Here is a 16,242-nt window from a genome sequence, read left to right as displayed (position 1 = left end):
TATGTTGAAGTATATATTAAGTACTGAAAGATATTTGTATTTGTTTTCTAGAGTTGATTGCGATACATTTGATACTTCCAATGATCCGGAACGTACATTTCACACACATATCCAACACCCAGAACCCTCCCCTCCTTCCGTACACCTCACTCAAATCTAAATCGCATCTCAACCCTAGCTATAAACTACAAACCCCCAACCTCACTTAGGGGTAACAGCAGAGCATTCTAACATGCATAGGTCACCAATGGCACACCCAATAAACAGTTAATGTTAAAGGTTTTAACGTCCCACAAAAAAGATCCATAATAGACAAAAAGGGGCAATTATCCTACTCCAGGAAACACATTTTAAAAAGGAATAAACCCCAAATGGGCTCACCACACATACACCACTGCCCACTTCTCATCTGGCCCATCCAAAAAGAGCGGTGTAGGCATCTTGATCAGACACACATACCTTTTCAACTAAGAAAAAGACACAGAAGGAAGAATCCTTATTTTGATAGGACCACTCCATGGATGGCCCATCACCATAGTAAATGTATATTTCCGCAAAAAACAACAATTATCATTCATGCACAAACTGTCCAACAGAATACTAGATTGTGCCAAAGGCACACTAATAGTTGGAAGCGATTTTAACCTCCCACTTGATCCCGATATAGACACATTGGGGGGCACCACTAATATCCCCAAAAGAGATTTTAAAAACATAAAGGCCAATTTAGATCATTAGCATTACATGATACATGGTGCACATTTCATCCTACCTACAGGGACTTCACATTCTATTCCCACCCGCACATCTGATAGCACCTGACCATGTAGGATTTATATCAGGCAGGGAGGCTAGAAACAACACTCTCAAAATTCTGCAACTAATGACATTAGCACGTAACACTCAACAACCCATGGCCCTTATTTCCACTGACGCCGAAAAGGCCTTCGACAGGGTGGACTGGGATTCTCTAAAAGCCACCCTGTCTAAAATGAATATAGGAAACACTTTATAGATAACTCTCATTATATGTTATGTACTTTTTATTTATGAAGTGTATACTTAAAGAATTTCAATAAAGCTGTTTTTTTTTAATAATAAATAAATAAATATATATAAATTTGCATACTGAAGAGAGAAGCACTCTAACAGGAACGAACAACAGCTCTCTGGCGATTTACCACCTGGAGCAGCCTCTTTTTGACCAGTGTGCCTTTCACATTGGAAAACTATCCTGAAGCATATAAGTCTGATCCCGCCAGTTAAGGTCAGTCCAGCCCCGAAATACCAGGCAATTCTCCTTTGAACAAGGAACATGACAACCCCAGACGATCGTTTCGGCCTATTGGGCCTCATCGGTGAGATGCAGCGACATTCCTCTAAGCAAGCACTGGCCAAGGAGTCCATATCTGGTTGCCCCCATCACCCATAGGGAGAGTTCCCCAGGGTCATAATTAATTTGCATACAGAAGAGAGAAGCGCTCTAACAGGAACGAACAACAGCTCATCAGCTAGTTCTCTGGCGATTTACCACCTGGAGCAGCCTCTTTTTGACCAGTGTGCCTTTCACATTGGAAAACTATCCTGAAGCATATCAGTCTGATCCTGCCAGTTAAGGTCAGTCCAGCCCCGAAATACCAGGCAATTCTCCTTTGAACAAGGAACATGACAACCCCAGACGATCGTTTCGGCCTATTGGGCCTCATCGGTGAGGTGCAGCCACATTCCTCTAAGCAAGCACTGGCCAAGGAGTCCATATCTGGTTGCCCCCATCACCCATAGGGAGAGGCTGTTCCAGGTGGTAAATCGCCAGAGAACTAGCTGATGAGCTGTTGTTCGTTCCTGTTAGAGCGCTTCTCTCTTCTGTATGCAAATTAATTATGACCCTGGGGAACTCTCCCTATGGGTGATGGGGGCAACCAGATATGGACTCCTTGGCCAGTGCTTGCTTAGAGGAATGTGGCTGCACCTCACCGATGAGGCCCAATAGGCCGAATCAATCGTCTGGGGTTGTCATGTACCTTGTTCAAAGGAGAATTGCCTGGTATTTCGGGGCTGGACTGACCTTAACTGGCGGGATCAGACTGATATGCTTCAGGATAGTTTTCCAATGTGAAAGGCACACTGGTCAAAAAGAGGCTGCTCCAGGTGGTAAATCGCCAGAGAACTAGCTGATGAGCTGTTGTTCGTTCCTGTTAGAGCGCTTCTCTCTTCTGTATGCAAATTAATTATGACCCTGGGGAACTCTCCCTATGGGTGATGGGGGCAACCAGATATGGACTCCTTGGCCAGTGCTTGCTTAGAGGAATGTGGCTGCACCTCACCGATGAGGCCCAATAGGCCGAAACGATCGTCTGGGGTTGTCATGTACCTTGTTCAAAGGAGAATTGCCTGGTATTTCGGGGCTGGACTGACCTTAACTGGCGGGATCAGACTGATATGCTTCAGGATAGTTTTCCAATGTGAAAGGCACACTGGTAAAAAAGAGGCTGCTCCAGGTGGTAAATCGCCAGAGAACTAGCTGATGAGCTGTTGTTCGTTCCTGTTAGAGCGCTTCTCTCTTCTGTATGCAAATTAATTATGACCCTGGGGAACTCTCCCTATGGGTGATGGGGGCAATCAGATATGGACTCCTTGGCCAGTGCTTGCTTAGAGGAATGTGGCTGCACCTCACCGATGAGGCCCAATAGGCCGAAACGATCGTCTGGGGTTGTCATGTACCTTGTTCAAAGGAGAATTGCCTGGTATTTCGGGGCTGGACTGACCTTAACTGGCGGGATCAGACTGATATGCTTCAGGATAGTTTTCCAATGTGAAAGGCACACTGGTCAAAAAGAGGCTGCTCCAGGTGGTAAATCACCAGAGAACTAGCTGATGAGCTGTTGTTCGTTCCTGTTAGAGCGCTTCTCTCTTCTGTATGCAAATTAATTATGACCCTGGGGAACTCTCCCTATGGGTGATGGGGGCAACCAGATATGGACTCCTTGGCCAGTGCTTGCTTAGAGGCATGTGGCTGCACCTCACCGATGAGGCCCAATAGGCCGAAACGATCGTCTGGGGTTGTCATGTACCTTGTTCAAAGGAGAATTGCCTGGTATTTCGGTGCTGGACTGACCTTAACTGGCGGGATCAGACTGATATGCTTCAGGATAGTTTTCCAATGTGAAAGGCACACTGGTCAAAAAGAGGCTGCTCCAGGTGGTAAATCGCCAGAGAACTAGCTGATGAGCTGTTGTTCGTTCCTGTTAGAGCGCTTCTCTCTTCTGTATGCAAATTAATTATGACCCTGGGGAACTCTCCCTATGGGTGATGGGGGCAACCAGATATGGACTCCTTGGCCAGTGCTTGCTTAGAGGAATGTGGCTGCACCTCACCGATGAGGCCCAATAGGCCGAAACGATCGTCTGGGGTTGTCATGTACCTTGTTCAAAGGAGAATTGCCTGGTATTTCGGGGCTGGACTGACCTTAACTGGCAGGATCAGACTGATATGCTTCAGGATAGTTTTCCAATGTGAAAGGCACACTGGTCAAAAAGAGGCTGCTCCAGGTGGTAAATCGCCAGAGAACTAGCTGATGAGCTGTTGTTCGTTCCTGTTAGAGCGCTTCTCTCTTCTGTATGCAAATTAATTATGACCCTGGGGAACTCTCCCTATGGGTGATGGGGGCAACCAGATATGGACTCCTTGGCCAGTGCTTGCTTAGAGGAATGTGGCTGCACCTCACCGATGAGGCCCAATAGGCCGAAACGATCGTCTGGGGTTGTCATGTACCTTGTTCAAAGGAGAATTGCCTGGTATTTCGGGGCTAGACTGACCTTAACTGGCGGGATCAGACTGATATGCTTCAGGATAGTTTTCCAATGTGAAAGGCACACTGGTCAAAAAGAGGCTGCTCCAGGTGGTAAATCGCCAGAGAACTAGCTGATGAGCTGTTGTTCGTTCCTGTTAGAGCGCTTCTCTCTTCTGTATGCAAATTAATTATGACCCTGGGGAACTCTCCCTATGGGTGATGGGGGCAACCAGATATGGACTCCTTGGCCAGTGCTTGCTTAGAGGAATGTGGCTGCACCTCAACGATGAGGCCCAATAGGCCGAAACGATCGTCTGGGGTTGTCATGTACCTTGTTCAAAGGAGAATTGCCTGGTATTTCGGGGCTGGACTGACCTTAACTGGCGGGATCAGACTGATATGCTTCAGGATAGTTTTCCAATGTGAAAGGCACACTGGTCAAAAAGAGGCTGCTCCAGGTGGTAAATCGCCAGAGAACTAGCTGATGAGCTGTTGTTCGTTCCTGTTAGAGCGCTTCTCTCTTCTGTATGCAAATTAATTATGACCCTGGGGAACTCTCCCTATGGGTGATGGGGGCAACCAGATATGGACTCCTTGGCCAGTGCTTGCTTAGAGGAATGTGGCTGCACCTCACCGATGAGGCCCAATAGGCCGAAACGATCGTCTGGGGTTGTCATGTACCTTGTTCAAAGGAGAATTGCCTGGTATTTCGGGGCTAGACTGACCTTAACTGGCGGGATCAGACTGATATGCTTCAGGATAGTTTTCCAATGTGAAAGGCACACTGGTCAAAAAGAGGCTGCTCCAGGTGGTAAATCGCCAGAGAACTAGCTGATGAGCTGTTGTTCGTTCCTGTTAGAGCGCTTCTCTCTTCTGTATGCAAATTAATTATGACCCTGGGGAACTCTCCCTATGGGTGATGGGGGCAACCAGATATGGACTCCTTGGCCAGTGCTTGCTTAGAGGAATGTGGCTGCACCTCAACGATGAGGCCCAATAGGCCGAAACGATCGTCTGGGGTTGTCATGTACCTTGTTCAAAGGAGAATTGCCTGGTATTTCGTGGCTGGACTGACCTTAACTGGCGGGATCAGACTGATATGCTTCAGGATAGTTTTCCAATGTGAAAGGCACACTGGTCAAAAAGAGGCTGCTCCAGGTGGTAAATCGCCAGAGAACTAGCTGATGAGCTGTTGTTCGTTCCTGTTAGAGCGCTTCTCTCTTCTGTATGCAAATATATATATAAATACATATACAGTCTATATCTATACCTATATATATATATATATATATATATAAAGAAACTGCATGTGATTTGACAGACATTGTTATGTATCTAAAGTTATAAAGAATATGGGACCTTACACTTCTGTTTTTGATATTCAGATTTATCATGATGAAAGTCACTTTCTTGGAAGAGATAAAAATAACCTAAAGAACTAATGGACCTAATGGAGACTTGATATGTCTCTGTGCTTAAAACATATCTAACAAATGCTGAAACTCTTAACTGGATTACCTATATTTTATCTCGGAAAAAAAAACAATATTTGTATATGAACTAACATATAGGGGCCTATCTATCAAGCTCCGTACGGAGCTCGCCAGAAACAGCAGTTATTTCAACAGGAATTAGGACAGGAATCACCGGAATTCAACCCGATCGGGTTGATTGACACCCCCCTGCTGGCGGCCCATTGGCCGCGAGTCTGCAGGGGGCGGCGTTGCACCAGCAGTTCTTGTGAGCTGCTGGTGCAATGCTGAATATGGAGAGCGTATTGCTCTCCGCATTCAGCGATGTCTGTCGGACCTGATCTGCACTGTCGGATCAGGTCCGACAGACATTTCATAAATAGCCCTCATAGAAACTCTTCAGAGTTATGTTTAAAACAAGTTTTTTAATGGAAGTAGAAAAAGTCACAAACAATATCCTTATGCACTATTTGTGTATACAGAATAGGTTTTTAAACAAAACAGATAAAACAATAAACTACATTTGTATAACTGAGTTATATTATGCAGATGTCCTAAGGAAATCATATTATCTTGCAAGATAATTGGATAATTATCTTTCAGAGGAATAATGGTGAAAATAAATTAAAAAGATAGATACTGAGATAGCAAGCAATGCTCAGAAGATCTCAACATGTCTAACAGCAGCCTCAAGGAAAGTAACATGTATTCAAATTTGCCTTTGGTAGTACTGCCTATATGGTAACTGAACTAAAATGGATCTGGGTTTTATTTTATTTAGTGCTTTTCTTTGCATTTCTGGTGGAAATAGTGCACAAGTATTAGAGTTCATCATATAGGTCTGTTAATAATAACGGATTACTTCATGCCTTAAAAAGAGCTACATTTTACAGCGGTATTCTGGATTGTGCTCAAGCAATGAGCGAGCTTATAGTGATCCCTCATATAAATAGGGATATTAACAGTTCTTGTATATTACAAACAAATATGTTAAATCAAAGTAAACATAAAAAGAAACAGATTATGTAAAAAAGGAGCAAACAACTTACTTGTTTTCTTGCAAATTGAGCACTTAGAATTTCTCTATGTAGCCCTACCCTTAGAGAGAAAAGAGGGCATGTTTTGAACTTAAGTTGCATTCTGCCTCTACTGGGCATGAGCAATACAGACTTAGGGCAAGATTCATCTATTTGTCAGCGGACAGGATTCACATGTTGCAAACCTGTCGGCATCTTAACGTAAATTTTGGGGCAAATTTGTTCCCCATATTTTTCATTGCATGAGGGAACACTTGTGCAATACTGCCTCCCTACCCTCACGCAACCAATTGCATGAAGAGTAGTGCTTGTCAATCACCATGGTCGAATGAATCCAGGTGATTTTCATCCACCAACTCTAGTCTGGCAGAGAGTCTTGCAGTGGTTCACATTTCCCAGAAGCTTTCCCAGGATACAAGAAGTTAAAAAAGGCCCATCAGCATTATATGGACGGAAAGTTTTGGGGTATGGAGTCACAGGAATATAGTGGGTGGGGTGGTAGGTGGACTATGGGCTTGTCTGGATGGCATATGGGTGTATCTGGGTGGTCCATGGTGTATCTGGTTGGTTCATGGGTGTGGCATCTAGAGTTTCTTAAAACAATCAATAACTGTGGGCCAGACTTCCCAACCTGTGAAAATCCAGCAGGATGCAAGACATCTGTGATGTATGTTGCAGGATACACTCTGTCATTTGCTGTTCTCCCCTCAAGAGGGTTTTTTCATTTTGGTGGCTACCTTGTATGCCCTCCCACCAGAGGTACCCAATTTCTACTTTATTAGTTCCACTTTTTTCTGGGGCCACAAACAACTATGTCCACATTCTTAATTCTGCTTTATTTCCCCACTGCCACAAATACTAGTGAAGTGGGGCACATGTGGTAAAAAGACCACTGAGTTGACCATCCATGCTCTAACCCATCTGAGCATATTCTTATTGCAATTTCATGACCCTGTACATTATTAATACCTGTGTTACAATGAAACCCCATGAATGGACTAACTGCCACCTGTTTTGCAGAGCAGCAGATCAAAGACGTGCTGCTGAGATGCTTAGGGTTGCTTGTACTTGCTGTACTAGTAGCATAATTATGCAGAGGCAAGACAGATTTTACTTAAAGGCAAACACACTCATTTTAATATGTGCAAGTCATTACCCAGAATCCCTGATGACTATCATGTTGTAAGCAGTGGGCCAATGAAATAAGAGCATTATTAGACTTGACAATATTAGGATTCAATCAAATTTCATATTTATTTCACGGATGAAAAGAAAAATATTAAGGCAAAGTATAGCAGATGTGGGTACACAATTTTCCACAGAAGCCAAAGAAAATATTCCTATTGTTTTAAAGTGTTGACAGATTTCACCGGACTGCAAAATGCCCTCTGGTTACCTGGACTATAGTTCAGTTCTGTTTAATTAGCAACATACATATAATTAAAGAGATGTCACCACACGCTACAATTTCTAGTATAGTGCATTATTTATAAATTAAAATATCCCCCTCCCAAAAAAAAGCTATCGTTAATGGAACATTAAAATGCAAAAAAGAAAATGCTCTAATAGGATAAAACATTTTATTTGTATTCTGTTGCTTGTGCATAACTATGTGCTTAACCACTGCATAGTTATGCCAGCACCAGCATAGCAGTACACTAAGGGGATCTAGCTCAGCACATCTGCAGGCGAATGACAAGAGACAAATGTATGTAACCACCAATCACCATCTATCTCCCAGTAGTGCATTGCAGCTGAGGATATGTATGCATGCTTTTTAACAAAGTATGCCAAGAGAACAATGTACATTTAATAACAGAAATGAATTTAAAAGTGTCTTAAAATTACTTGCTCTTTCTAAATCATGAAAGTTTAATTCTGAGCTTCATATTCATTTAATGCTATTTATTTTGAGTTTTGTTAGCTGACAGAAAGTGCATACCTGTGTACAACTGGACCCTAATAACTGATTGCTAACTGGCTAGTAAGCAAAACTCCTTATGGAAACATTGGTTAAAGATTCACATTTTAAAAGCCCTCCTTCAAATGCATCTAAGAAAAAATTACTTTAATGTCCCTTTAATTTTTTTTCCACAGTCCCATGTAGGTAATTCTCCCAGCTAAAGTTAAATAAAACTGTACATTATCAGTGACCCAGGTCAATAGCACATAGTGTTCACTTCTTGGGTGATTTATGTGTTATTGTTAGAGGCCGCTTCATTGTGTGACTGGCTGCACCTTATTCTACATGTGAATCAACTCTCTAACCCTAATCATTTATTGCACCTGATGTCTGGCCTAGCTAAGACTCCTGGTATTAATACCAAAGAAAATAAACTCACTGAACGAACTAATGTCCTTGAACTTCTGTTATATTCAAAGCAGTTTTAAACCTATCTCAACATTTTTAAATATAGTGAATCACAATCTAGTATTTAAACGCTATGACTATTATTAAAACCTCAAAGGGACAAAACACTAAATAAATGCATAAAGATGTATAAACCACATGTGCAGCACAGAAAAAAAAAAATTCTGACAAATTATTAGGAACAAATATTCTGAAAAATTAGAGTGCTGCACTATTCAGTATTCTTTTCTTTAAAATAAATAAATAAATTACTGAACATTTGTTAACAATAAAATAAATTTCGTTAAAAGGACAGTCTGCACCTTGGCCTTCTTAAAGTCTTTCCTTAGATTAAAGGGACACTAAACGATGGAAAAAAGTTAGCATAAATCTCTATATCCATATTTGTTTTTTATATTTGTAATTGGCTTTGCGTGTCATATTATTACTGTTTTCTAGATATTCTGCTTAAAAAAATTATTGATTTCCAAACCCACCGTTATAAGATCAATTTTGAAGAATAAATCATTCTTGATAACCTGAGTTATCAAGATGTCCGACTTCGTCTGTACTGCGCATGCGCAATCTTTCTTACACGTCATCCTATACGTCAAGTAGCTTGATTTGGGTAAGTGAGGAATCGAAGCGGCAATCTGCGCATGCGCGAATGCCCGTATTGTATTGCGCATGCGCCAGGTGACGGTAAGATGCGATAATGATTTGGGTAAGTGAGGAATCGAAGCGGCAATCTGCGCATGCGCGAATGCCCGTATTGTATTGCGCATGCGCCGGGTGACGGTAAGATGCGATAATGATATGCAGGAAATCACAGTGTGATTGGAGACTGATTTTTGCATTGAATGCACTATACACAGGGGTTTGGCTTTGATGACGTCTTTTCCAAAATGTAATATAACATTTTATTCTGCTTCTAACACTCGTTTTAATGTCAAAGTGGGTACGTTTTGATAGTTGAGGTATGTAGATACGTTTGTGATAATTTATTAATAATGAAAAATTCAAAGTTTTGGAATCCTTTAAGCTGCAAATAACCTTCTGCGCCCCTTTGTATATCATGCAGCAGGAATGGTAAAAAAAGTTATTTTAAAATGAATATTGTTTCTGGCCACTTTGAAATGGCTGCCAAGCTCAGCCCACTGATGACATCATGATCTGGACTGCATATGATGTCCAATCAGAAAAGGCTCACTAGTTGGATTCAACAGACTACCAATGTTATTCAGCAGAGGGCCTAGATTTAGCCTAGATCATGATGTCATCAGTGGGCTGAGCTTGGCAGCCATTTCAAAGTGACCAGAAAAAATATTCAATTTGAAATAACTTTAGCTAATATACATAATAACACATAAATATGTTTAAAACAAATACATATATATTTACTGGGAACACACAGTTCCCATAGACCGCTATGTAAAGGCACTTTTTAGTGCCTTTTTTTCCCAAACACCCCACAGTCGCCAACTTTAGCCCACAAAAACTGACTAGTGCAGCTATTTTAAAAAAAAAAAAAAAAAATGCTTATATTTTTTATTTAAAAAAAAAATACTACGCACTGTATTTTAAGGGCACTTGGTTAGCTCTGATTGCTACTGCAAGCTCACGGTTGCAATAACCAGCCACTTGTAATGGCTGGTTATTTATTGCGCGCCAGCAAACAGACAAATTTACTCTTTTGCGGGTGCATGCTAAATTAGAACTCTACTTGTAATCTAGCCCTAAATTTGTTAGTGCATTCATCTGGATATTTGTGTCGTTCAAAGTAAACAATTATCAAATATTTGTCACAGATATGTATTTGTGACGAACCAAATGCACATCTCTAATGCGTAATATGCTAATGTATTTTAAAATTTTATATTAAGGGGGCCATTTACCAAGCGGTCAATCAGCCTCAATGCAGCTGTTTCCCTGCGAGCCTTCAGGCTCTTTGGAAATAGCAGTTAAGAAGCAGCGGTCTTACGATCGGGTTGATTGACAACCCCTGCTAGCAGCTGATTGGCCACAAATTTGCAGTTGGCGGCACTAGAACTGCTTGTGCAATGCTAAATGCCGACAGCCTTAAATATTTGTGTAATATTTGAGTCTCCATAAAGAAATGGATGTCTCCATGTTGTAACCTAGATTTCCTTTATCTCTTCTGCTGAGGCCAATTAGGAACAGATACAAATGAGTTTCTAGAGTGAGAAACTATGGCTGTCTGAAATGTAGCAGTGTTAGGTTTGTGAAATCGGGAGTCTGCACTTCAATTTCACATGAGAGTTAAATTACAGGTAGAGGGGACATTTTTTTTATTTTACATCTATCCCAGCCACTGCCACTGCGATCATGTGACTTAAAGGGACAGTCTAGTATAAATTAAACTTTCATTATTCAGATAGAATTTTAATCAACTTTCCAATTTACTTTAATAATCAAATTTGCTTTTTTCTCTTGGTATTCTTAGTTTAAACTAAACATAGGTAGGCTCATATGCTAATTTCTAAGCCTTTGAGGGCTGCCTCTTATCACATGCTTTTTAAATCTCTTTTCAACACAAAGAGACAGAAAGTACACGTGGGCCATATAGATAACACTGTGTTCAGGCACAGGGAGTTATTTAAGATCTAGCACAAAACAATGCTAAATTTAAGACAATAGATAATAAACAGTCACAGTCATGTGATCAGGGGGCTGGAATAGGGTTCCTAGATACAAGGTAATCACAGAGGTAAAAAGGTATATTAATATAACAGTGTTGGTTATGCAAAACTGGGGAATGGGTAATAAAGGGATTATCTATCTTTTAAAACAATAACAATTCTATGGTAGACTGTCCCTTTAAAAAGGTGCTGATTGGCTCTTGGGGGACATGCCTAGCAATGCAGTGTTTACTTGAGTAGGGGAGCAGAATGCCAGCATAGTTAGGACATTCAATGCCATCCTAAGGGTGTTTAAGCCCAGTGCTGAGATGCTTAGGGTTGCTTGTACTTGCTGTACTAGTAGCATAATTATGCAGAAGCAAGACAGACTTGAATACAATTTTGTTAGTTACTTAACGACAAACACACAAATTTTAATATGTGCAAGTCATTACCCAGAATCCCTGATGACTATCATGTTGTAAGCAATGGGCCAATGAAATAAGAACATTATTAGACTTGACAATATTAGGATTCAATCAAATTTCATATTTATTTCACGGATGAAAGAAAAATATTACGACAAAGTATAGCAGATGTGGGTACACAATTTTCTACAGAAGCCAAAGAAAATATTCCTATTGTTTTAAATTGCACAGCTTCCTTTTATACAGAAAGTGTTGACAGATTTCCCCGGACTGCAAAATGCCCTCTGGTTACCTGAACTATAGTTCAGTTTTGTTTAATTAGCAACATACAGCCCATTTTATCAGTTGAGTGAAAAAATACACTGTGCAACATTAACTAAAAAAAGTTTAGAAAAAGCTTACAGTCATTCATTCTTGGGGGGGGGGGTATAGCTCATATACAAAATCATTATTCTCATTCTTTGTAATTAAAGGGACATAATACTCATATGCTAAATCACTTGAAACTGATGCAGTATAACTGTAAAAAGCTGACAGGAAAATATCACCTGAGCATCTCTATGTAAAAAAGGAAGATATTTTACCTCACAATCTCCTCAGCTCAGCAGAGTAAGTTCTGTGTAAAAAGTTATACTCAGCTGCTCCCAGCTGCAGGTAAAAAAATTAAAAAAAATGAAGAAATGAACAGCAGCCAATCAGCATCAGCAGTGCTGAGGTCATGAACTCTTACTGTGATCTCATGAGATTTGACTTAACTCTCATGAGATTTCATAGTAAGCTTCCTTTACCTGATTGGTGAAATAATATGAGAGTGCACGATGCTAGTCCCTTCAGATGTCCCAGGACAAACACACTAAAATGCTGCTTAGAAATCCTTTACAATGGGAGGTGGCTACTGAGGAACTTTTGAGGTAAAATATCTTTCTTTTTTACATAGAGATGTTCAAGTGATATTTTCTAATCAGCTTTTTACAGCTATGGTGCATCACTTTCAAGTGTTTAAACATTTGGGTATTATGGCCCTTTAAAGAGATGTCACCACATGCTACAATTTCTAGTATACAACTGAAAGTGCATTATTTATAAGTTAAAATATCCCCCAATCAAAAATAAAAGCTAACGTTAATGGAACGTAAAAATGCAAAAAAGAAAATGCTCTAATAGGATAAAACATTTTATTTGTATTCTGTTGCTTGTACATAACTATGTGCTTAACCATTGCATAGTTATGCCAGCACCAGCATAGCAGTACACTAAGGGGATCTAGCTCAGCACATCTGCAGGCGAATGACAAGAGAGAAATGTATGTAACCACCAATCACCATCTATCTCCCAGTAGTGCATTGCAGCTGAGGATATGTATGTATGCTTTTTAACAAAGTATGCCAAGAGAACAATGTACATTTTTTTTTTTAAAACACCACACAGTCGCCAACTTTAGCCCCCAAAAATTGCCTAGAGCAGTTATTTTCTTTTTTTAAATAAAAAATGCTTCTATTTTTTATTTTAAAAAAAGTACTAGACACTGTATTTTGGGGACACTTGGGGCACATTAATAAAAATGAACCAGAGGTCTGACCTCTGGTTAATTGTTTTAGCTCTATTGGCTACTGCAAGCTCACGGTTGCAATAACCAGCCACTAATGGCTGGTTATTTATTGCTCGCCCGTAAAGGGATGAAACAGCAGTTAAGAAGCAGCGGTCTTTAGACCGCTGCTCCCTAACTGGTCCACGCTTCTGAGGCGGTGAACAGCAATCAGCTAGATCGAATACGATCGGGTTAATTGACACCCCCTGCTAGCTAATCTGCAGGTGACGGCATTGCGCAAGCAGTTCACTAAACAGCTTGTGCAATGCTAAATGCCGACAGCCTATGCTGTCGGCATTCAGTGATGTCGGGCGGACATGATCCGCTCAGCGGATCATGTGTGCCCGACATATGATAAATCGGCCCCTATGCCTTAAATATTTGTGTGACATTTGAGTCTCCATAAAGAAATGGATGTCTCCAGGTTGTAACCTAGATTTCCTTTATCTCCTCTGCTGAGGCCAATTAGGAACAGATACAAATGAGTTTCTAAAGTGAGAAAACTATGGCTGTCTGAATGTAGCAGTGTTAGGTTTGTGAAATCGGGAGTCTGCACTTCAATTTCACATGGGAACAGAGTTAAATTACAGGTAGAGGGGACATTTTTTTATTTTACATCCATCCCAGCCACTGCCACTGCGATCATGTGACTTAACATGGTGCTGATTGGCTCTTGGGGGACATGCCTAGCAATGCACTGTTTACTTGAGTACGGGAGCAGAATGCCAGCATAGTTATGACATCCCATGCCATTGTAAGAGCGGTTAATCCCAGTGCTTTTATGATGGCATGGAACGTCCTAAGCTATTAAGGGGTTAATTAGGAGATAAGCAGTATAGCAAGCTAAAACTGATTTTTTTTTTCTCAAATGCAGATAATCCTACAGAGTTTCAAGTATTTTTAGAAAATGTTCAAATTAGCTTTGCTATTTTTTTTTTCCTTATATCTTTTTTGGTCTCCATCACAAATATCCACACAATATGGCATACATCTGCCACTGCAGGAAGGTCAAACCAAGGTCTTTTTTGTGCACTCAAACACCCATGGACCAGCTTATATATTCCTGGGTTGAATAACAGATTCAGATGCAAAAAATAAAATAAAAATATTACAAATATTTTATCTATGCTTAAGTTTGCAACCAATAAATTAAGTTTAAAAGGACTGTAGACATCTTGAAATTATTATATAAAATGTTGAATTATGTGTAGTAAAACAACTTTGCAATATACTTTCATTATAATTATTATTATTATTATTATTTTGCCCCTGTTTGTGCATCTTAAAAATTGTGAGTTTTCAAAGTCTCACATCAGGAAATGCACCCTTCAGATTTTTCAAGGCTACACTCATGAAATGTCTGTTGCTAACTGGCCTCACCAAAGCTTATCAAATAACTACAAATGGCAAAATTGAAGACATTTTTTACTATTCCAGTAACAAATCTGGATTGGTTCTTACAGGTAACGCAAGTGATGTATGGAGATTGGCTATTGAGAAACAACTGCAGCAAACAAGGGGGCCGATTTGTCTAAAGACCGCTGCTCCATAACTTGCCCGCCTGCTCTCAAAAATCAACCCGATCGAATATGATCGGGTTGATTGACACCCCCTGCTAGTGGCCGATTGGCCACGAATCTGCAGGGTTCGGCATTGCACCAGAAGTTCACGAGAACTGCTGGTGCAATGATAAATGATAAATGCCTATGTGCAGAAGACATGATACGCTACATTGTATCATGTCTGCTCGCACTATGATAAATTTACCCCAGTGTTAATTTGCATTTAAATGTTTAAATTTGGCTGTTAATATCTTGTATTGTAGTTACAAGATGTTTAGTGTCCCTTTAAGTAATGGTAAATCCTAGCATTTCAAAAATGCTAGGATTTACCATCAATAAAAATAAAGGCTACCTTAATTCATGAGTTTAAAAAAAAATGGATGAAAAGGTGCCTTTACTTCGCTGCAACTTCACTGCTTAGCTAAGTGGCTCTGGCGGCCTGCGGCACGGCTCATTTTTTCAATGAGGTGATATTTCCATCTCTTAGCCAATAGCCATACCTGCCTACAACATAATGCTGATCGGCCCTCAAGGCTATTGGCTAAGAAGTGGAAACGACTTATTGAAAAAAATGAACAGCGTCGTGGGCCATCAGAACGGCTTAGCTAAGGAATGAAGTCACTGCAAAATAAAGCAACCTTTTAATCTGGATTTTTTTAAACTGATGAATGAAGGTGACATTTATTTTTAGTGATGGTAAATCTTAGTGATTTTAAAACACTAGGATATACTATCACTTTAAGCCTTTTTCCTGTAAAGTCACAGAGGATGCCATATTCCTAAATGTATCAGAACAAAATCATTAGACTTGAATGCATCCTTGGCTTTTCTAGAAAGCAAACTGTTTATGAGGAAAAGGTATTATGGAAAACAAAATTTACTGTTTTAATATCCCAGAACAATAACCAATCTGCTTTTCAATGAACCATTAGTGAAGATGCATGTTGAGGCTAAATTGCTTTCTGTATACGCACAGTCACAGAGGCCAACCTATAATAGCTTCATAGAAAAGAATACAGCAGAGGTTTAATAAAAGGCAGCAGAATGGAATGATCTATGTGCATTTTGGGTCAGTCAAAAGAAAAATAAATGAAGATGTGAAAAACAGGATTGATTATTCACTTACAGCAACATAAATCATTCATAAATAAAACCCAACTTGAAAATACTTTTTTTTTTATTTATAAGAAAATGATAAATGGAATGTTCAGAATTCTTCATTGTGGTCTGATTTTTTTTTTACTGCAAAACTGGGTGGAGAAGTGTCAGGAAACAATAGCTGTCAGGAGTTAAATACCCTGAAAGGTAAATAGTACTGTAAAACGTCTAATACACAGCAAAAACTTTATTTTAGTAGAACTGAAAATTAAATTTAA

General features: G+C 40.0%; 1 protein-coding gene across 3 annotated transcripts in view; it reads right to left on the bottom strand.

The window, feature by feature from the left end:
- The window catches only part of TACR1 (tachykinin receptor 1), a 481,441-nt gene that overhangs the window by 247,613 nt on the left and 217,586 nt on the right, over positions 1-16,242 (bottom strand). The window lies entirely within an intron of this gene.

The sequence above is a fragment of the Bombina bombina genome, chromosome 6 (assembly GCF_027579735.1).
Source record: "Bombina bombina isolate aBomBom1 chromosome 6, aBomBom1.pri, whole genome shotgun sequence".
In the NCBI taxonomy this organism is placed as follows: Eukaryota; Metazoa; Chordata; class Amphibia; order Anura; family Bombinatoridae; genus Bombina; species Bombina bombina.
Note: the sequence above shows the minus strand (reverse complement) of the source record. Positions and strands in the feature narration are given on the sequence as shown.